The 23,319-nt window shown below is 39.9% G+C and overlaps 1 protein-coding gene and 1 pseudogene across 1 annotated transcript in view; one reads left to right on the top strand and one right to left on the bottom strand.

The window, feature by feature from the left end:
* The window catches only part of KCNJ6 (potassium inwardly rectifying channel subfamily J member 6), a 350,982-nt gene that overhangs the window by 50,314 nt on the left and 277,349 nt on the right, over nt 1-23,319 (top strand). The gene's annotated exons all lie outside the window — the stretch shown is intronic.
* On the bottom strand, nt 8,761-9,903 carry LOC102477846 (lupus La protein pseudogene; annotated as a pseudogene).

The raw sequence follows: 23,319 nt of genomic DNA, 5'->3' as shown, positions 1-23,319 counted from the left end.
CCTGTCCCTTACTCAGAAATAAATGTGCTCTGTCTTGCCGGATCTCCACCTGTGCTGGCCGTTTGCTTTTCAGCCACTACTATGTATCACACCTCACCCTTGGGAGCCACACAGCCCCTCTTTTAAATATTCCCTAAATCCCAGACCTTAGTACCTAGTGTCTACCAAAGGGACCACAGCCACCTAGTCAACCAAAACACCAGTGGAAGAGGATAAGTTAACCTTCCAGGCTCACCCATAAAACAGATTTGCTGCCTAACACAGAAGTATGAATGACACTGTAGATTAAAAGCATACAAGGGTAGAGATGTCAGGTTACCTGAAGAGTGGGACAGCCTACGGAGGGAAAGCTAGGACCTGCCTACTTCTTCAAATCACTCCAAGTCACCAATCACGTACATCACATGTGTAAACTTTTCCGACAGGGTTTGATGTGAGCAGGTGATAAGCACAAATTATATAAACATGTGAAAGCCCGAGGCAAATGTTCCTATCACAATCCAGCTTAACCAGATCCAAGAGTTATTCAAACTGACAACTTGGGAAAATGGCTATACATTCAAAATGCAAACTAGCTAACTTACCTAACAAATCTCTTCACTCAAGTCTGTAAAAACACCTCTTGGGTTATTCCTATGAATTAATTCACAGAAAGCAATGCCTGGCATAGAATAGGTGCTCAATAAATGTTAGCCATTATTAAGATTAGAAGAGAGGGGACCAGCAATTAGTGTAATGGCTATGTCGCTGGACTCCCATGTAGTCGACCGCGGTTCATGTCCTGGACCCAGTGGCTTAAAACTCATGCCGGACGCGTGCGCGTGTATGCCCAAGATCCCGAGAGAAGAATGGAGAAGAAGGGATTGTGGTGTGGCCATCCCCCCTGAGGGGTGATTTCTCGCTTACTGTCTCTCTATCTCTCTCTGTCTGGAGAACGCACATGCCCTATTGCAAAAAAAAAATACAAGAGAGAGAGAGATTAGAAGAGGACTCGCCTAGGCCAGCAGGTGATGTGATGGTTAAGGTACTGGACTCTCAAATGGTCAACCTCATTTTGAGTCCCAGACCTAGCAGCTTGCTTTCTCACTTTCCCTCTCTCTCCAGAGAGAGAGAGGGAAAGTGAGAAAGCAAATTAAAAATAATAATAAATAAATAATTTTAGAAGAAGAGGGGCTGCTTGTGTGAGAAATGTGCCTTGGACACCATAGAAATGGACTATCGTTTCCGTATCAATGGTACTTGATCATGGGCAGAGACTCTTCATGCCTCCATGTCCCCAGAGTGTGTGATTCTTAATGATTCCTTAATCCTCTGGGTGATAGACTCACAGGCTAGTTCATAATCTCAAGAAACAGGGCCAGCCCATAGTGTGGTGGTTAAGGTAGCTGGATCCCGCAGAGCCAACGGTGCAGTTCGGGTCCCAGTCTCAGGGCTTGAGGAATGCACTAGGCATGCACACACACACACACACACACACACACACACACACACACTCCGTCCCAAGAGGAGAATGGAGAAGGAATTGTGGTGTGGCCATCCCTTGGCAGATGCTTTCTCACTTTCTCTCTCTCTCTCTTTTGCAAATGCACACACCTTAAACAAATTTTAAAAGAAAGAAAAGAAAAAAGAAAAAGAAAAATAATTCACTGCATAGAACACTGCTTCAAATTCCACAAAACCTGGTTCTCCATTCCAGAAGCAGTGTCACTTTCTTGTCCAGCAGCTCCTTTTATTGTCCCATCCTCTAAGTAATGAGTGAGGTATCAAACACACTGCTTGAGAACTACGTTGTAAAAATGTTACCCACATAAATAGCTTCCAAGAATTTTGTGTACTGTGATTTCTAAATAACATGCTTGTTTTATTTTCTAATTAGCAGCTCCTCTGTCCTTCATACTGCACCCAGCCCTACCCTGCCCAATGTGGGAGCACATAGTAATTCTGCTTAGAATAGCACTCAGGTCTTGAGCTGTGTGAATTTACAGAGATTGCCTTCTGACTGGTATATGTACAGGCCTCTGAGGCTAGTCCTCTGAATTTTCTGACATTGATACTCGACTTACTCTTCCTTTTGTGTAAATACAAGAACCGCTGCTGCCTCTGGACTTTACAAGTTCCATTTGTATTTTCCCCACATATCCCAAGAAATGTTCTTTCTCTGTTGTCTGAGCTGTACAATCTCTGGAGTCCCAGCCTAGAGATAGTACAAGAATAATATTTTATGTTTTTTTGAGTGCTTTTCTTGATAAAATGTATAATTTACTTGTCAAAGGCACCCTATATTTTATAGACTATACACATATTCCATTTAATTCTGTGATATTTTCCTTTAAAAAGCCTTTCAAAATTTTAAAAAGTATGTTCTGGACAGTACAAATCTCTGTAACAGAGCTCATCCAGGTCACTCTGGAGAGTGCAGTAATCATCTTTCAAGTAACAGTCATGTATATTATGAAAATGGTGGAACACACCTTCCTCCATGCCATCAATTGCATTGCTTACAAAGAGCTCACTGACATCTGACAAAGTCACCCTCTTTGTCGCCAGGGTGTTGAAGACCACATGGTCAGGTAGAAAGGACAGCAGACAAGCAGGAGCTCTGGGCTTCCATCTTCATTGTCCAGATTGGCTATAAGGTCTTAGGGGAGGGATGGTCCCTACTCCTGCCCCAGCACTGCCATCCATACAAGAGAACCAACAACTTCTGCTGCCTGGACCTACCCCGTCCTATCCCCACCCATCTCCAGTTCGAAGGCCACATCACAATGAGAGTGAAACCACATGTGGTGCTTTGGAGACTGTTGACACATAAATCCAAAGTACACGGTTTCATTAATAGCTCAGAGATGGAGACCTTGGATGACCCCACTGCCCCGGCTCTTATTGGTAACCTGATTGTTGTGGTAATGTATTTACCATGTCACCGTCTGTCATCTTTATCATGGTTTTTCACCATCTGTTCCATAGTTCTACAAAGACATTGCTCTTTGAAAAGTAAGGTCTGGTCTGCCACACAATCTATTATTCTCTCTTCTATTACTTTAGCCCACTTCACATGTGGTTTCTGGAAGCAGGTGAATATAAATTACACATTTATACACAAATGTCTATATGAAGATTACACAGAGTAGATTTAACTCTTCTTCAACTCTTCTTCAAATCTTAAAAGGCAAAACAAAAGAGTTATACTTTGCTCTAATTTTAAAAATAAAAATAAAAGAGTTTACTTCTATTTAGGATGTCCCTGCTGCAAACCAGGGTGCCTGGAACTCCCTGGGGGCCAGTGACCCCTTGGTTCTTCTCACTTGGGTTTCTTCCTTCGATGACAGTGCTGCCTGTGGCATTCATCTCTGTGTGTACCCAGGACTCTAGATGTTAAACAATGGTTTTCAGGGACAGCAGGTGGCATAGTGATTATGACGCTGGACTTCCACATAACTGACTGCAGTTTCAACCTGGACCAGGTGGCTTGAAACACACTGGTTGCATGTGCATGAGTGCTCAAAATCCTAAGAGGAGAATAGAGAAGGTATTGCAATATGGCCATCCTCCCCGGTAGGGGGGTTATTTCTCACTTTCTCTTTGTGTGTCTCTGTCTTCAGCAAGTACACATGCCCTATAGCAAAAATCTCTCTCAAAATAACAATAATAATATTTTTCAGATAAAGGTTAAAATCATGACTCGTGCAAATATAAAATGAATACATTTCAAGGATTTTATTTAATTCATTAGTTAAATAGCAAGAACATCATATAGATGTCACAACAGGTTCAAAGAAGTCGAAGTATGATACATTATGTGGAGTTGCAGGATATTAAAACTTTTTTTTTTCTATGAGGAGGGAGACCAGTAAAACATCCACCCAACAAATGTACAATATTAGTAGGTCTATACATGATAATGATTTCACATTGCTAATTATGATTGCTTAGTGGGTTTGGTTCCTGCCCCACCCAGGAAAATCAGGCATGGTAGTGTGCTCCTGTAAACCCAGCTGCTTTGGATACTGAGGCAGAAGGATCTCAAACTTACAACTAGCAGGGTAACATAATAAGATATTATCTGAAAAAAAGTTCGGCATTATGGTGAGTACCCATAGTCCCAGCTATTCAGGACTACTGCTATATAATGAAACGGTCTAAACCACCACACACGCACATACATACACACATAAAACACCACCAAAAAATTTCATTACTATCAATTCCACAATTTATTGAATAGAAATAGAATAGAAAAAAAGAGAAATTTTTTAAAAAAAAATTTATTCTAGCTGTTCATTACCACAAGGCTAATGAACAGCTAGAATTAAAAAAAAAAAAAAAAAAATTAAAAATATTTGCTCTAAATGATGTGGTTTGGTTTTTTTGGGTTTTTTTGTTTTTTTTTCTTTTTTTTTTTTTTTCCACTGAAGACATCCAGTAATCTGCATTGCTTGTTTCAAAGTTTCCACATAGCGGGAACCAGCAGTTAGCGTAATAGCTATGTCGCTGGACACGTAGTCGACCGTGGGTCGCATCCCAGACCCAGTGGCTTAAAACTCACGCCAGGCGCGTGTGCGTGTGTGCCCAAGATCCCAAGGGGAGAATGGAGGAGAAGGGATTGCAGCGTGACCATCCCCCCTGGGGGGTGATTTCTCGCTTTCTGTCTCTATGTCTCTCTCTGGCTGGCTGGCGAGCACCCACGCCCTATAGCGAAAAACCTCTCCAAAAAAAAAAAAAAGTTTCCACATAGGAAGCATGTCCTCCCATTCTCCATATTCCTTTCTCTTTCTGGCAGCAGTTGGCTGTCTTCAGTTCAACATAGCCCCTCTTGACCTTGGCCTGGCACCAAGTGAATCCAGCTGAAGATCTGATTTCCTAGGAATTCCCGATTGTTCTTTGATTCTCCTTTCTGTACTGAGTTTCTGATCTGTATTTTTCTTGCCCACTTTCCTTCTTCAACCCAGGAGTCAGTGGGCAAGGGCCAATGTCCAGACTAGTCAAGACATTTGAATGCAACCCTGGCCTTTGTCCAGCTGGGGGCTAGGTTCACTCCTATAAAGGCTGCACAAAAGTATATGAAGGGTCAGATTTCCAGTTCAACAAAGTAAGAATCAAAGGCCTGTGCCCACCCACAACTCTATTTCTATCCATCTATAGAATTCTAATATACATTCCCAGTTTGTCGGATCTGCTTATTAATTACAATACCTCCTTTGATGTATCAGTGAGGGTTCAAGCAGAAAAGCATCTCCAGTAAGGAAAAAATAAAGAGATTTATTGAAAAAAAAAAAAAAAAAGCTTACACAATTGCGAGGAGTGACTAGGCAAGTCTCGAGTCCATTAGTCCATTAGGCAGACCATCATGAAGAGGAGGCTGGAATTCTCATGCATGAACTGAAGTTGCCAGTCACAGGCAAAAAAAAATTTTTTCTGTCAAGGAAGCTTCAACTCATTATTTAAAAAATTTCAACTGATTGAGTCAGGGCCACCCAGACTATCTGTGATACTCTCCCTTAATTTAAAGACAACTTGTTACAATCACATTTACAACGTACCTTTCCATGTACACCTACTTTAGTGTTTGAGTGGTTAGTGAGGGACTGTACCCTAGCAAAGCTGACATGTCAGTTGAGAAATGAACAGCTGAGTTGATGTTACAAGTCAAGTGTGCTGTGGTAAGAAAGAAAAGCCACTTGATTCATGGTAGTGACAAATCCTGGGTTCTAGACCTGGCTCTATGGCTGGAACCATTCAGCCACAGTGTACTTCAACTTCTTCATTTGTAAAATGGGCATGTCTGGTCTATGAGCTGGTCAGAGTGTGATGCTTTATATTTGTTGAAAGGATTGTTACAGATGTTTGTATTGGCAATTAACCAGACATCTGATGTATATCTTCCATTTTATTTTTAACAAAATATTAACAAATCACCTGAATATAACCTGTTGCATAGTGGGAATGCACTAGCAATAGAGAAGTCATCCTGGTTAAACCAGGGAGAAGGTAAGAGCATCAAGTCAAAAAATAGCTACATTTTATTCCTTGTCCTTTGAGGCATGCTGCGCAGGGTTAGAAAGAAAACTCTCAACCCAAGTTGTGGAAACCCACTTCAGTTCCATGACATGTAAATACCGTCCAAATAGAGAAGCTGATTCTTCATATCTCTAATTTTGAAGCTCAAAAATTGTGAAGATCTGATTCAGGGAAAAGGGAAATACTATAGCCTCAATTTGGAGAATTTCCAGGTTGCAAAATTTAGCTTCCGAGTGATTTGACTGAAGGATTTTTTTCTCTTTTCCTTTCATTTCTTTTATCATGAAAAATTATATCTAATGCTCCTAGCATATGGTTATACTAACCTCATCAAGCGGGAATGAGGAGGAACTGGAGCTTGCTCAAATTAGATAATATTCGCTCAATTATGTCTAAGATTCTGAGAGAATCCATTGTCCTAGCCTGATAAAATTCACCTCTCTTTGGCCCAGCTTCTGTGGCACGGTCCATAGCACATTGGTCTGCAGTGCTGGAAGCCTCATGATCAGCTGGGCTGGATCCTCAGACCAGTCAACCGGAAATGCTCAAGTTCATGTGTGCTCAAGATCCTAACAAGCAAAAGGTCTAGAGGAAGGAGACTGTGGCATGATGAGATACTTTCAAAAGTTCTCTCTCTTGTGCACACACACACACACACACACAGATGTGCTTTCCATCATGAATAAAATAAACTTACTTAATAATTCATTTCTCAACATAAAAAGTATTACTCTCTTCAACACAGGCCTTGGTTTTTAACTCAGTTACTAATTTTAAGACACATTATAAAAAAGAACATAATAGATCAGTTTTTTTATTTTTTATTATCATCATAATCTTCTTTATATTACATTGGATTACATATAACTTTACAGTGTATTACATTGCTTTTTCAAAAGGGAATGCCATGCATGTCAGTCAATACAGAGACATTAATCTCCCCGCTTCAACATTCAATATCTTTTCTATGTTTTCCCCAATCAGTATTATTATTATTCTAATTACAACAGTTAATAAGCCATATCTGTTTCTTACTAACGTCCTGCCTCTCTGTTGTTCTCTTGCTATCTTTCTCTATCCTCTTCTCTTCACCTCCCCCATTCCACACTGTTTTGTGTTTTTTTTGAGAGGTTTTTTGCCATAGGGCACGTGCACTCGCCAGAAAGACAGAGAGAGACAGAGACAGAAAGCGAGAAATCACCCCCCAGAGGGGATGGCCACGCCACAATCCCTTCTCCTCCATTCTCCTCTCGGGATCTTGGGTACACGCACACACGTGCCCGGTGTGAATTTAAGCCACTGGGTCCAGGACTTAAACCGTGGTAGACTACATGGGAGTCCAGCGACATAGCCATTACATCAACTGCTGGTCCCAATGGATCAGGTTTTTGAGTTAACATCTCTTGAAGCATCAGCAAGAACTCATGACTCCTTAGTCCTTAACAAGTAATTTCCACCCAACTCTAATTAAAAGAATATGGACAAATTCTAAGTCAGCTCCCCCAATGAGTATAAAAGATTCATTAAGTAAGACATAGATGATTTTAAAAGGCTGCTAGTTCTACTCCTGGCTTTCCAACAAAGGAGCTGGTATCCAGATTCCAATGCACAAGGCAATTCATGTTCAGAAAGGTCAGGCCACTGTCCTCTTTCTGGCAGTGTCTTTTGCTTTCCTCTCTTTTTCCTGCCCTGCAAAATGACCAAAAACTGGAGGTAGATGTGGCACCCCAGTGGTAGCAAAGAATATCCATGGTTATCTGAAAAGTGTGCATTGCCTCCTCCACTTTTTTCCAGTACAATGGTAAGCTGTTTTTGTATCTACTATAGGAGAATTTTTCTTAGCTATTCTGACATCATATTAAAAATACAGCTCTCTCTCCCCTAACATACATCTTACAACAGTTTGAATTTATATTTAAACTCACTTATTCACATTTAAATCACCTGATCAGTGGTGACTCCAGCTTTTCTAAGGCTCTTACAGGGGTATGTGTATGTGTGTGTGTGTGTGTGTGTGTGTGTGTGTGTGTACTCACAGATTAGATTTGAGGTTAGGGTTAAGGCTCTATTCAGGAGGTGCTTGGGATATAATTCTAAAAAGTGAAGGAAAGGAAACTAGCTTCTTAAAGTCTCATGTTGATAGAGAACAACTTTTTCTGCTTGACTCTTCTGTTCATTTGGGGGAAACTGGGACTGCTAGACTCATGAGGGTACTGAAGACCCCTAAAGTAAGCATTGGTGCCTTCAGTTCAATGAAAGGGAAGCAAAGTGAAGTATCATCTCTTTTGCAGCGGGCCTTTGTCAAGGCATATGTTTGCTCAGAGCAGGTGACTTTGAAGAGACCTTCTTTTTTTTATTTTATGTATATTTTATTAGTTTGTACTGATACATTCTCATATTACAAAAGCAATTTAGCAGAAGAGTCTTCCTGTTGATATTTGAATCATCTGAATAACACAAACAGAACTATATATTTTTTAAAAATTCTCATGAGGGTAATAAAACCAAACAAAAAGACAAGTTAAACAACAAAAAAATTTTCTGTTCTTACAGGTGGACATTGAAGTGGACCTAATTTGGTTTTCTTTTTAAAAGGTTTCAAAGACAAAAGGCAGCTTAAACCTAATTAAAATGAATAAAAATTTTGTTCACTAAACTACTGGTCTCCACTCCATTTTATGTTTTCTGTTGTTTTGATGCAGGTTCTTTCATGGCTGTTTCTTCTCTTGCTATTTTCACTGGTCAAGATGATGGTTCATATCCATCAAAGTCATCATCACTATCAAATTTGGTTTTCTTGCCCTGAAACTGTACTTTTCCTTTAGCAGGCGTAGGCTGAGCAGCTTTGTTTCCTTTTCCTTTAAATTTGTGACCTTTTGACTTCCATTTGTTTAGGGATTCTTGCTGATCTTCTATGATTTTTTTCAATGCTGCTTTTTCTACCTCTCCTTCTAGTACTGCCCAAGTGATTGCTTTGTTCCTTAATTGTAGGTTACCATTATTTGCATCTTTGGCTTTTTCTAGGGTTTTCTTGGCTTTTTCTTTAAACCAAATTATGCCCTCTTTTGCTCCTCTGATAAAATCTATCCATTTTATTTCACCATGATTTGAGAAAAGGATGTGCAAATCTTCTCTACAGGTCTGATCATCTAAGTCACCCGAAAATTTCAGCAAGCATCCAATCTTTTCTTCTAGAGATTTCATTTCAGCACCTTCTGCTAACTTCTGTTTTTCTTCTTGCTCTTGTTTAGCTCTTAATTTTGCTTCTACTTTATGCTGTCTTCTTTCTGCATTTTTTTTTTCAAAGTAATCTTCCTTGAAAAGTATTAACATCTCTGTGCCTTTGTACTTCTGACCAGGGGCCTCTACAAACTTCTTTGCAGATGCAATGTTTTCAAACACAGCAAATATTGATCCCTTAAGTGCTTTCTGCAATGTTCTTCTCATCTGAATATTTAGTATTTCGCCTTTACCTTCTAACCATTCTTTTATATCATCATAGGTTGCATCAGTTGGGAAGCCTTTAATATAAATAGATCTGTTTTTAACATCATTTTTATACTCATCAGTCACTTCAGGGAGGGATTTGCTTGGAGACCTCCTGATTTTAGTTTTATCTTCACTGATTTCCATGAGTTCTGCCTTGGATTCGCTCAATGCTTCCACTATTGCATTAAAGTCTGTTGTTAGACAGTTTAACCTGTTGAATTTTATCATTATCTCCAAAGGTACCCAGCCTTCATCCAATTTTATCTGTTCCTTTAAAAACTTGTCCTGCGGCAAATTGAAGTCTCCAAAATAATACTCAATCTGATGACAGATTTTGGCCTCCAGAGCAGCCATTTTTTCATTATCACCATTTTCAGCCATTGTGGCTATCTTTAGGGCCAGATCCCGCAGAGGCATCCCACAGGCTCACTAACAGCCACGGCAATGTCTCCACTTCCCAACGACACCAAGAGACCTTCTTGTGACAGCCCAAATGAGGCAATCCAGTCATCTGACCCCACCAGAGGATCTGCCTTCCTCCCATGCCTGACATTCAACACATCTTCAAATCTTTTTTATTTCATCTTCAAATCTTTATACTTTAAGCTACCCACTCATAGAGTTTACAATTCTAACTAGGTTGTTGTTTAGTTCTTGCTTTAGTCTGTTTTGTTGCTAATAACAGAAAGTACCTATAACTGGATGATTTATAAAAAACACAGATTTGTCCAGTCTCTGATTCAGAGATCATGTCCAGTGGGCATATCGCAGAGTCCCAATCACATCAGAGGTCAAAAGCAGAGCAGAGCAGTTGTGCCTATCAGGGTCTCTCTGTTCAGTTCTCATTCCCTCTCCTTATAAAACCCACAGGGGGTCAATCATGGGGCTCCATCCTAATTACCTTAATTCTAGTCTCTTCCCAAATGCCCAACTTTCTACACCATAATTGCATCAAGTTTTTACCCTCTTAAATCCATTACAATGGCTCAGCACTTTTAATTGGGAATGAACATCTTCAAACCATAGCAGTTCTGTTTAGGTTTTTAGGTTTTGTCTCTTAACTTACTTGTTTCTGCAACGTGTTAGGCAATGGCAAGTAAGTACCTAATTTTAATGCCAGTTTGAAAAAGAAAAATCATTGAAGAATTAAATGTCCCTTTGCTGCATCCCTGTCAAACTATTGGATAGAGCAGACTTGCTTTTAAACCAGCCTCAACTCCCTAACACAGATTGTGAGGCCAGATCCCTCACTGTCCCAAAGAAGCTCTTATTTCCAGTCTCTCCTGGGATCTCATCATTTCAAGCAGTTTAAGCTCAACCTCCAAACTGCCAACAGCAGAAGCTCACCCCATGCCACTTTTTTTTAATTGCTTAAAGAGATAATGCAAGGCATAAGATTTTTGTAAACCACAGAACACATTGTTTCTCACCCAAATTACAGCAATGCATACAAATATCAGCTGAACATTATTTTAGAAGTGGAGCTTTTATGTTATGAACTATTCCTTCTTAACTCCAGCTAATTATGCATTTGTCATGTGTAGCATAGTGCCTGTAAAAGCCTATTTTAATAGTATTTTAATAACATTATTTCCATATACACAAGAAAACAATTTTAGGTGTCAACCACACACTGTGAATAAAGCAAAATGCAGTCCAAAATATTAAAAATATGAATGTCTGGTACCAAATGTGCTTCCTGAGGAATAAACTTCCAAAGGACCCAATAATAAAATAGGCATAGCCCTTTTCAAGTCTCCCTGCACCCACACAAAACCAGATTTACAATAAATCTAAGCTGGTGCTTGCAATTTTCGTGAAAATGAAGAAGTTGGTGGTATGGCAAAAGATCGAAGAGTCATTCAATCTCTCTTCTGGTCATTGGAGGCCACAGTCTTGTTTATCTTTAGAGGCACAATAAATAGTCCAGGTATGCCAATTGCTACGTTTCAAAGATTGAGAACCCTAAGTTTTTTAATTAATTAATTTATTCATTCATTCATTCATTCATTCTATGAGCAAGAGACACAGAAGAGATAATATCCCCAACAGGGTCTTGATGCTGTGATCCACCCCAACTTCAGCCAGCCCCAAATTATGGACAAGCTTATGTCCAGTATACTCAGGGAAGTCTCTGGACTTGAACCAGGAACCTTCCCATTTGAGACTATCTCAAGAGAATCATGTTTTTCTGCCCCACCATCTGGTCCCCTAGAATTTTATTACTTCCTTTTCTTGCTTATTTAAGCAAAGACTTATTAGTAATCAAGAACTAACCCTATCTAAAATATTAATGAATAAACCAATACAAAATAAAACAAAAAAAATCAATAGGTTTTTGCCTTAGGATGTGTGCACTCACCAGAGAGAGAGAGAGACAGAGACAGAGACAGTGTGAGGGAAAGTGAAAAATCACTCTCCCAGGGGAGATGGCCACACTGCAATACCTTCTCCACTTTTCTCCTCCCAGAATCACGGGCACATACACACACATGTGCTCCACATAATTTCCAAGCCAATGGGTTGGGGATTCAAACCACCGTCAGCCATGTGGGAGTCCAGCGAAGTATTTGCTATGTCTATCCTGGCCCTTAAAGCAAATATTTTTTAAAAAAGAAAAACAATACAAAACATGTTTTGCCTCCTCTTTCACTGCTCCTGGATGATCCTTAATGACAGTGTGTCCTGGGCCATTGATGTCAAATGTCTAAACTTTCATGAGCACTGCTCCACTGTTTGTTCTCTTGAATTACGCTTGTCAGGAATGTTCTACCCTTTTTAAAAAATCTGTTCTACCTCCTGGAAAAACCCCTACACAAGTGGTTTCTCTTGTGTAGATATAACCCCTTCATCTTTGATTCAACTCTGTTTTTTTTATGATGACCATAGAGGATGTTATATGTCCATCAGGCTGTCTGCCTGGCTCTTTTCAGCTAAAGCCCCTGGCTGTCTAGGGGTCTGATCTAGACATTTACACATTTAAGGCATTATACTCTTACAGAACCAGCACAATCAACCTTGCACATAGCACAAATAAAAGAGGGAGAAACCCGCATTTCTTCAATCCACACAGGGTGACTAGGATCTCTATAGCTCCTATTACAAAAGTAGAAATTTACCAGGTTACTGTCCAGAAAAAGCAAGATCACCAAAGCTGACAGATGCTATTTTTAAGATTTTCATGACATTTTAGCTTAAACTAGAAACAATTTTCTCTGCAGTTTGAGCTATTTAATAAAGCTTTTCTCCTCTAAAACTAAATCAGAATTGGATGTCTGGTTCTCCCAGAGGTAGAAGCTCCTGTGTGTGTGTGTGTGTGTGTGTGTGTGTGTGTGTACATATATGCACATGTATATACAATTTATATGTAAAAGTTATGTTTACAACACAGAAAAATTAAATCAGAAGGCTTCTCTACCTAACATAAAGGCACATTGTATATTTACTTTGAATAGTGACCCCTCTGCCCCTGAAGATGTGGGCTTAAAATTCACATAGAAGCATTGGGGAATTCAGCTATTGTGTAGTGAAATTTGCCTGATTGTAAATAAGTAAAATCTGCCTCTTTTCTACAGCACTCTCAGGAGAAATTCCCACCATTGGTGATTCCAACACCTTATGTAAGAAGGGATGCTGGTTCCAAAAAGGGCCGTCTTTCAAGCCTCAGTCAGGATGTTGAAGAGTGGGGCCAAGGCAAGGATGTGGGCTTGTGTGTTGGGATAGAGTGGAAGTGTGCTCCATAGGGGGCTTGAGCCATCCCTTAACTGCACTGACCAGCAGCCTGCTGCCAAAAGCTCAGAGCAGCCTGCACTCCCCTTTCTTTCCAGTTCCCAAGGCACCGGGGGCCCAACAACAGACTCTCAGTATGCCTAGTGGGCTCCTACCTGCCACTTGGCTTTGAAGGAATCATTTAGATTTTAAGGGGCATAGAACAAGGCACAGAATGCTTCCTAGTTTGGTGCTTCTCAAAGACATTCCCCAAATACCTCCTCAACTCAGTGCTCAGATGCTCTGTTTCATGGATTTGAGACAGAGTGAAACACAGGTAGGAAGCACTTTCATACTTCCAAGGAATATTTAGGTAGTCCTTATCCCCTCCTTCACAGCTTTGTAAGTTCTTTTCATTTCATCTCCTTTCATGCTCACTACAATCCTATAAACAATGTATTGCACTATCCCCATTGTACAGATGAGGAAGGCGAGGCACCAGACTCATCCAATGTCACACAGCTTAAGGAATGCAACTGAGATTTAAAGTCAGACGGTCTGGCCCTAGATTACACTATCAAGCCACGTACATAAGAAAAATAAAATTTGCAAAGATAAATTAAGCAGAAAAAAGTTTATAAAGTGACAAATGGGAGAAGGTCTGTGGCATGGTGGTTAAGGAAACCAGATCCCACATGGCAGACCATGGTTTCAATCCCAGTCCCAGCAGCTTGACAGACACACTAGGGGCATGTGTGTGCATATCCCATATCCTGGAAGGAAATGGAGGAGATGGGATTGTGGCATGACCATACCTCATAAGAGGGTGCTTTTTCGCTCTCTCTCTCTGGTTCTTCCTGGTAAGCATACACACTCTGGCAAATTTTTATGAAAGTGATGGAAGGTAGGGCCAGCAGTGGGCTTGGTTGTTAAGGCTCTGGACTCCCACATGGCTAACCATGGGTCAAGTCCTGGACCTGGCAGCTTGAAAATCATGCCAGGCACGTGTGTGTGCATGCCCAAAATCCCAGGAGGAGAATGGAGGAGAAAGGATTGTGGTGTGTCTTTCCCCCTTCTGGGTAGTCTCACTTTCCCTCTCACTGTCTCTTTCTCTCCAAAAGCATGCATGCCCTATGGGGAGGAGGGAGGGATGACAGTAGGTAGAGAGGGGTAATATGCTAACTAGGGTGTCAGGGAGGGCCTGGGAGGAAGCGAAATTTTAATCCTTACCTGCATGATGTAGTTGTGATATAGAGAATCTGACAGGAGATAGTGGAGGGACTTTCCTGCCAAATGCAATGGCCCAAGGATGGATTGAGCTTGATGGATACAAAGAACAGCAAGAAAGTCAAAGACTGCAAGAGTGAGTGATGGGGAGGTGCTTGGAGAAGTGGATGGAGGAGAACCAGGTACACATCTCACAAGCACTTAGAAGTCACCTGAAGCTTTGAGTTTATGGCAAGTATGCTAGAATTCCCTTGAGTTTTAAACCAGGGAGAGAGATCATCTGATTTACACTTGAAGTTGTGTGTGGAAAACAGGTTGATGGAGGCACAAGAGGAAAAGCCAGGTGACCAGCTGGCAGTAGACTTGGCAGGGAATAACGGTGGCTTGAACTAAAGGAATAGTTACAGACATGGTGGGAATTGGTCAGATTTGAAATCTGCTTAGAATATAGAACTCCAGGATTTACCCCTTGAAGGTGCTTAAACTCAAGTAGAAAGACAAAAATGATCACAAGTATTGGGGAAGAATTAGGTGCTAATTATAAAATATTATCTATGAATATAATAGCATTTGAGAGAGAACAGAATCAATGTAGGAATGAACAACAAGTAGACTTGAGGTTATTCTTGAATGGAGAGGCAACAGGGCAAAGATGAAACAAGCACCATGCACATGGTGACCAATCCCCATAGGGCAGTACACATGAGGGCCATGTTACCCTGGGCACTCAGAGCCTGGGCGCAGAATGTGCTCAATGCAATGCCCACAAGGAGCCTGCATGGTGAGGGACCAGCAGAGTAAAAGTGGGAAAGCATGAGAATTGGAGGACAAAGAGACCAGAGTCCAGGAAAGCATTCCACGAATTCAGAAAAGTCAAAACGGAGGCCCTCAAACCTTTAGACAAAAGTAAAAATACTAACACAGAGAATCTAAAGCCCCAGTACATTATAGCTTCATAAATGACATTTTGTTTTTACCTTTTTTTTTGGTTAACTATAACCTTCTCTTGAAACCAGGAAATTTCAGACACAAGAAAATCAATAAGACTATTTGCTGGTCTGCCAAAACCCTGCATGAACTAGAGAGATAGCAATCATCATCTTTAGCCCTACCACTGAGCTACAATAAAACCACCATTAGATTGTCAGAGCCCCGAAATGAAAAACCAGGGCTGCTCATCTCCTGATGTTGGTTGGAACCACCTGTGGTATTTTGAAGTATTATATGAATTTTGAAAAAGTAATATATATCCATAGTTAAAGTAAAAAGTACCAAATCACCAACAGTGAAAAATCCCCCTAGGCTCTAGTCTCCAGCCTCTGTGACAGAAACAGCCATAGTTAACCAGTTTCTTCTGTATCTTTCCAGAGATTCTAGACTTATGCTTGTGTGTGTGTGTGTGTGTGTTTACATGTCCTTAGTTACAAATCTTATAAAAATTTAAAATATAGGGAGGAATATTAAAGAAGTCATAAGAAATGTGTTTTGTTAAAACTATACATGAATTTCAAACATTTTTGCACTAATAAACATGCTTTAATTTTGTTTCTCCACAAAGTTTTGAAGGAACCTCATGTACATACTTCTGTAAACACAAATGGAACACTACCATGTTTTCTCTTTCCTAAACAAATTTTTCGCTGGATAATGTATCTGAGAGATTTTTTTCATAATAATTACCTAATGTCATATTTTGTTGGTTTTTTTACAGTTATTTTCTATGAAGCCTTCAAATCTTAAAAATATTTTTAACCTTTTATTTATATCCTATGTTTGCTTATGTTGTGGGTTTTTTTATTTTTTGTAGTTTGCAATTTTGCATATTTGATAAGTTGATGGTCTCATTTTGTTCTCCTACCATATATACCATACTGTGGTTAAGCCCTTTTTTTAGATGAAATCCATTGTCTCTCTGACTATAAACCATATTTAAATTCAGGTTTGTTCATTTTCTACCTTCATCCTTCACCTTGACTGTCTCGTTTTGACTTCCTGCTGTTATTCCTGGTTCATTTGGTGTTTACCTTTACTCCCTTATACCATATCCTATAGTTCCCTTGCTTGATTTTCCAACTTTAAATATGTCTGATTTTACCTGTTTGGTGAGGCAAGGAACATAGCTCTCTTTCAATGAATTCCATCTTCTCTTCCTCTCTTCCCCCTGGAATTTGTTGGTTATATTATTATTTTTGCATTGCCAGAGTTTTTACTCCTCTAATCTTTTCTGTAGTCATAGATCCTGTGACTGTTTCATCTTTATAAGTAAATGGATTCGTTAACTTACTGTAATTTTTTATCACTGGTTCTCTATTCTTCCCTTAGGAAACTAACTTTTTTTTCATAATGTCTTCCCTGAGTGCTTCCATCTTTAAAGGACCTCTCAGGCATTATTTTGCTTAAACAGCAGTGTGGCAGGGCTTAAAATCTTTGTGCTTCACTTTATTTTTCTAAGTACTTTCCACTGTCTTCTACCATTCAATGTGTCTAGAGAGAAACTGAAAGGTAGTCTAGCATTTTCCCCTCTTTGGTATGTCCTTTGTGATTTGATGACTGTAGAAGTATTTCTTTTTCTTTGAATTATGGTGACTACGTTAGTATATGCATTAATGTCTGTGACTCGTCCCTGTCTAAGACACAGTATGTGCTAATGATATTAAGAATCTAAATTTATCTGAAAATTTTTCTTAAACAATATGTTCACATTTTTTTCTGCTAATTTATCATTTTCTTCTTCAAAGACACAAATTATATATATGCTGCCATCTTTCTTCATCTTTCATTCTCAATCAATTTATGTTGATCCTGTTTTGGGGTTTTGCTTTTAGTTTGTTCATTTGTTTTGCTCTATTTTCTCAAGGCTGTACTCCATATCCCTGATTATATTTACATTAGCATCTTTTCTCTTTTTTAGAAATCCAACATGGCCTTTATTTCTACATCTACTTACTATATTCACTTTATTATTTCTGTATTCACTTTATTAGTTACTATTCATTTTACTTTTCTAAGTCACTTTTAGGCCTCTAGTCTCTGTCTCTCTCTCTCTCTCTCTAATTCCCACTGTAATATCTTGTGTAGATCCTCTTCTGGTTCTTCATGAATGAGCAGATTCCTTTCTCGATCAGTGATTTGTAACAGGAAAATGTTAAGAAAAGCCCAGGGGGCATTGCAATGTAGCAAGGAATCTTTTGAGCATAGAGTAAAACTCTGTCTATTTCTGGGTTTTGTCAGAGGGTTTATAGCCCTTAGAGCATCATGAGAGTACTTCAAAAAGTTCAGGTAAAAATGAAATTAAAATGTGAGTTTATTTTGGTAGAAAAAAAAATTGAATCCATACAAAGTGTTCTTCATAATACACATTTTACATGAACTTATCAGAGACCCCTTATAGAGCTCACAAAGACTGATATCCACAGAGTGCTAACCATCCACACAGTTCCTCCTTTACACAGCCACACAGAGAAACTATCTCCCTTCAAAGTGGTAAAGCTGAGCATTTTCTCCCTCTTTCTGCTTCCTCTGGTTTCTCTGTGGTGTTACACCATTCAGGGAGGTTCTCACAGCCGTACCACATCTTCATCTTGCTGTTCTAAACATTGGTCATGAGGCTGACATGCCCCCAGGATAGAGTAGGCCACAGTGGACCAGCTCTGCCATAGATATCCAGTGTTGGGTATCTCTGTTCTCTGACCACCTTCATTCTAGTTCCATTTCTGCTGCAGTTATTAAGAGCCCTCCCTGTGTGGTCTCGGGTTACAGGCATTTCCTAAATGCATCAAAAATGAACCTTTATGGGCACCAGCAGTTAGCGTAATGGCTATGTCCCTGGACTTCCATGTAGCCAACCATGGTTCGAGTCCCAGACCCGGTGGCTTAACTCACGCCGGGCACGTGTGCATGCATGCCCAAGATCCTGAGAAGAGAAGGGATTGTGGCATGGCCAGCCCCCGTGGGGGGGGATTTTTCGCTTTCTATCTTCTCTTCTCTCTTTTTTCGCTTTCTATCTCTCTGTCTCTCTCTCTGTCTTTCTGGTGAGCGCACGTGCCCTATAGCAAAAAACCTCTCAAAAAAAAAAAAAATGAACCTTTATGAGGCCAGCAGGTATCATAGTGGTTAAGGTGCTGGACTCTCACATGACCAACCATGGTTCAGGTTCTGGACTCAGAGGCTTGAAACTCATGCCAGACACATGTGCACATGTAACTAAGATTGCAAGAGGAGAATGGAGGAGAAGGGGTTGTGGCATGGCCATTGCCCCTGGTGGGGGGTGGGGGTTGGTAGTGTTGGATTTCTCACTATCTCTCTCTCTCTCTGTCTCTCTCCCTGTCTCTCTAGTGAACACACACACCTTAAAGCAAAAATCTCTCAAAAGAAAAAAATAAAGCTTTATTTTCTGTTTCTTGGTTGCCTAGGCTCCTTTACTTTCTAAAGGAGGCAAAAAAGTTTCTGTCCTTTCATCCTAAAATTAGGTATCTCCATAGAGAATGGTTTAAAGAAATATTTATTCTTTGTTTCTGTCCCCAGGGACTTTGATTCATTCAGTCTGCATTGAAGCACAGGCATCTCAAGTCTCAGAAAGAGCCACAGGCAATAAATTGAACTGTGTAGGATTCTACTCAAGGCTACTTTTATCAAATATTGACTGCTCAACCATTCAAAAGGATCACAAACTGGAATACAACCAAGTACCTGGTATTCATCCCGGTCAGCAACCTACTCACACAAATCCCCTAAGACAGAGAAAATCCCTATTAAGACCTCAGGCTAAAGAGTGGCAGTCTAAACAAGCCATACTGATTTTCCTATTTTTTTTTATCTTGGAAATTTTCAAATCTAAAGATAAATTACAAGAATAATATAGTGCACATGATGTGTGCAACATCTAGATTTACCAAGCTGTTAACATTTGTCGTAGTCACCTTATTTATGCAGTCTCTCTCCCCGCCCCCAACCATTTGAGAGTTAATAATAGACGTCAGAACACATTAGCTGAGTGTTTATCTCCTGAGAATAAGGACACTCTCCACACTGACTTGAAGTCCACCTGTTCCACAGACCCTACTTGCTGTTCTAGGTAAAGATGGAGAATCAGGAACAGAGAGGCTGGCTCTACCAACATTTCAGAAGCACAAAATCACTCAGTTTAAGTAACAGCCAGCAAGAAGCAGGGAGAGGGCAAGGATGATAACAGGATTTCTAGGTGAAGGAGCCAAATCACAAGAAGGAAATGAGAATGTTTAAGGTGGTTGCTATCTTAGGCACAATAATTCTACTACCCCTACTAGGTATGTGACCCAGTGAATGTCACGACATTTTATAGAATTGCCTCTATGATATTCACAGAACAGAATCATGTTATTTTAAAATACAGACAATCTGAAGAGCTTTCAAAAATGACGTTTGGACCTCTTCCTTCTCCCTCCCCACCCCCATGTCTCTGGCCATGACTCCCTGAGTAATGAAAAAAGCAAGCACCATCTGCCCCAGTGCCCAGTCCCAGGGAGAATCAAACCTTAGGAAAGAATTTCTGCTTTCAGTTCCCCGAATCCTGCTTCCACCCTCCTCTCCCTTGCCTTCTGCTGTCCTCCGGGACAAGGAGCCTGAACAGCTGCTGCCTATCAGAAACCAAGATCTCTCTGGCCATACTTGGCCAATAGCCCGCCTTGTAGTCCATGATGCCATGAGTTGTTTTTCCTTTCTTATGAATAGATACCAAAAAATTAGGGACCTTGGAATTGTCACTGAAAAGCCCACTATTGGGAATATATGGTTTTGAGAAATATCGGATCATCCAGAAAGTTATGACGCAGTTTTTAATAGAAAAATACATCATTGGAGCCGACAGATGGCGTGGTGGTTAAGGGCACTGAACTCCTACATGACCAACCAAGGTTTGAGTCCTAGACCTGGTGACTTGCTTTCTCACTTTCTCTCTCTCTCTCTCTCTAATCAAATTAAAATAAGTAAATAAAGTTAAATAAAATACTTCTTTTTTAAAAAGTCATACTTTCCCAATGACCTAGTAGCTTCTACATTTGAGCAGGTCAGGGTTTTGTTGCTCAGCAGTGCTCCTGGGCTGTATGAACGCAGCACACGCTTATGCAAAGACTGACTCTCAGGGGAGAGAGGGTACCCAGCAGATGCAGTTGCTCTCAACTTCCACCTTTCAAATTGGAATTTTATCGCTGAATTTTTGGTCTCATAAGGAAAGTTATTTTTCTACTCTATTAATTTTGTTTGTCACAAAACCATTTAAACTACAACATGATACAAATCATACCTTCAGTAGCACAAACTCAATCTAACCATCTTTCTGTGTTCTTTGGTTTTATATAGAAAGTTTCCAGAGACGGTCACATCAGAATAAGGTCAGGGTCATGGTATTTCTCCAAAAGAGAGATCTGGTAGAGAAGCTCAAAAGACTAGAAAGTTCAACCCTCCCTTTCCTTTAAAACTCTAGGCACATGAACCACATCGTACCCTAAGAATTTCCCAGGGTATGCATCTTCTCTGCAACCCTTAGAGTGAATCTGCTGATAACAAATTCTGCAACACTTAGGGTGGATCTGCTGTGGCAAAGTACTTACTTTTCTCACCTGAGAATACCATGATTTCCCCTTACTTACTGAAGGGATTTTTTGTTGTATGGAATCCTGAGTTGGAAGTTCTTCCAAGTGCCCGCCCCCTGATCCTCCAGTAATTGAAATATATTCTTCTTCCTTCTGGTCTCATTTGATTCATTGTCATTTGAATGACATTTCCTTTAAAGGCATTATGCATTTTCTTCTGGCTAATTTTAAGATTTTTTTCTTTGTTACTCGTTTTCAGAAATTTATCATGTGTCTTTGTTTGGATTCTTGGTGTTTGTTTCACAGGATTCACTAAGCTTAAATCTGTAGGAGTGCTTTGTTTTGTTTTGATTTTTGTAAAATTTGGAAACTTTGCAGCCATTATTCCGTTGAATATTTTTATAGTCCTACCTCTTCCTCCTTTTCTCCCAGTAGTCTATGTTGTGAAAGTGGATCTTGAGTTACAGCCCAACATATTTTTAAGGCTCTGTTAGTTTTCTTCTAAGTCTATTATCTCTCCATTAATATCAGAGCATTTCTATTGTCCTATCAAGTTTACTTTTCCTTGGGATCAGCAGTTGGCATAATGGCTATGTCGCTGGACTCCCATGTGGTCGATCATGGTTTGAGTCCCGGACCTGGTGGCTTACACTCATGCCGGGTACATGTGCATGCATGCCCAAGATCCTGAGATGAGAATGGAGAAGGGATTGTGTGTGGCCAGCCCCCCAGGGGGTGATTTCTCACTTTCTGTCTATCTTTCTGGTGAGTGCACGTGCCCTATAGCACAAACCTCTAAAAAAAAGTTCACTATCCCTTTTCTCTGTCTCATTCATCCTGCTTTTGAGACTATCTATGGATTTTTTTATTTCAGTCATTGCAATTTCAATTCTAAAATTTATCTTCTCATTTTTCTGCTGATGCTTACTATTTCTTTTCTAAGATTTTAAAAAATGGTTTTAATCTTGTTCATAACTGCTTCTTGAAATATTTTTATAAAAAAATATTTTTATGATGGCTGCTTAAAAATTCTTCTCAAATAATTCTAAAATCTGTGTCATCTCAATGTTGGTGTTTGTCTTTTCTCATTCAGTTTAAACTCTTCCTGTTTCTTGGTGTGACAAGTGATTTTGTTTTTATTGAAACCTAGATATTGTGGATGCTTTGTTATGAGATTACAGGTCCTATTTAAATCTCATACTACAGTAAGCCTCCATTGACACCAAGATGATAGGATCCTTGTTACTGTTGAATGGGAATGATAATTCAAATATCCTTGGCCCCCAGTGGGCACCTGGAGGTGGGACATGAGGGGCACCTTTGCTGCTTCTCATATTACTGCTTCCCACTGATACTTCCAGGGAATGGCCTTGTTAACCCAGGGGGGTGGCAAATCTCCTGACTCTGCACTAACTCGCTTCTAACACTACCTACGTGGGGATGGGGAGACCTGTCTCATTACTACCAGATCTGGACAGAGGTCTCTGAGAGGATATAAATCCAGATTTTCCTTTCTGTCTTCTCTCATCCCACTCTGACAGCAGGATTGGGACTTCTCATTACAGCCAGAAGAGGGTGGAAGTCTCAGCTTCACACTGGGCCAGTTTTCAAGTCAGGGTTACCATTCTTTCCGTCGTGTTTGCTATTTTTGTCTTACACTATTTATAGAAAGGCTATTGTGCAGTTTTCTGTCTTAGTGGGCTACCTCTTTCTCAGTCCTATGGCTAGTGAGGACAGAATTTTCTGGTGTCATTTTGGTCTGCATCTAAACAAATAGCTAGTTTTCCAACTTTGGCTTTCAATAATATATGAAAAAAAAATTCATAGAACTCACCTCCATGTTATTCCTTGGGTCCCAAGATTTCTAGCTGGTCTGCCTCCTTCTCTCTACTTTTCGGAGTCATCTTTTACTCAATTTTATAGATAATGTCCAAGGTTTTTTAGTTACATATAGTGGGAGAAATCAGGAAAAGTATATTCACTCCATATTCCCAAAAGCTGAAATCAGGAAATGAATTGTAAATAAGAAAAAGAAAGAAGGTGCAAAATAACAACAAATTTAAAAAAGAGATTAGAATGATGTTTCCTAGTTTTTCTTATCAGAAATTTCTGCAAAGAATCAGTTGCTAGGTACCTAATGAAGGAGTCACCTTCAGCATCTAAACAAATAGCTAGTTTTCCAACTTTGGCTTTCAATAATATATGAAAAAAAAAATTCATAGAACTCACCTCCATGTTATTCCTTGGGTCCCAAGATTTCTAGCTGGTCTGCCTCCTTCTCTCTACTTTTCGGAGTCATCTTTTACTC

This window comes from Tupaia chinensis, unplaced genomic scaffold (genome assembly GCF_000334495.1).
Source record: "Tupaia chinensis unplaced genomic scaffold, TupChi_1.0 Scaffold000175_1, whole genome shotgun sequence".
Classification (NCBI taxonomy): domain Eukaryota; kingdom Metazoa; phylum Chordata; class Mammalia; order Scandentia; family Tupaiidae; genus Tupaia; species Tupaia belangeri.
The sequence above is the reverse complement of the archived record's forward strand: the minus strand, read 5'-3'. Positions and strand labels throughout refer to the sequence as shown.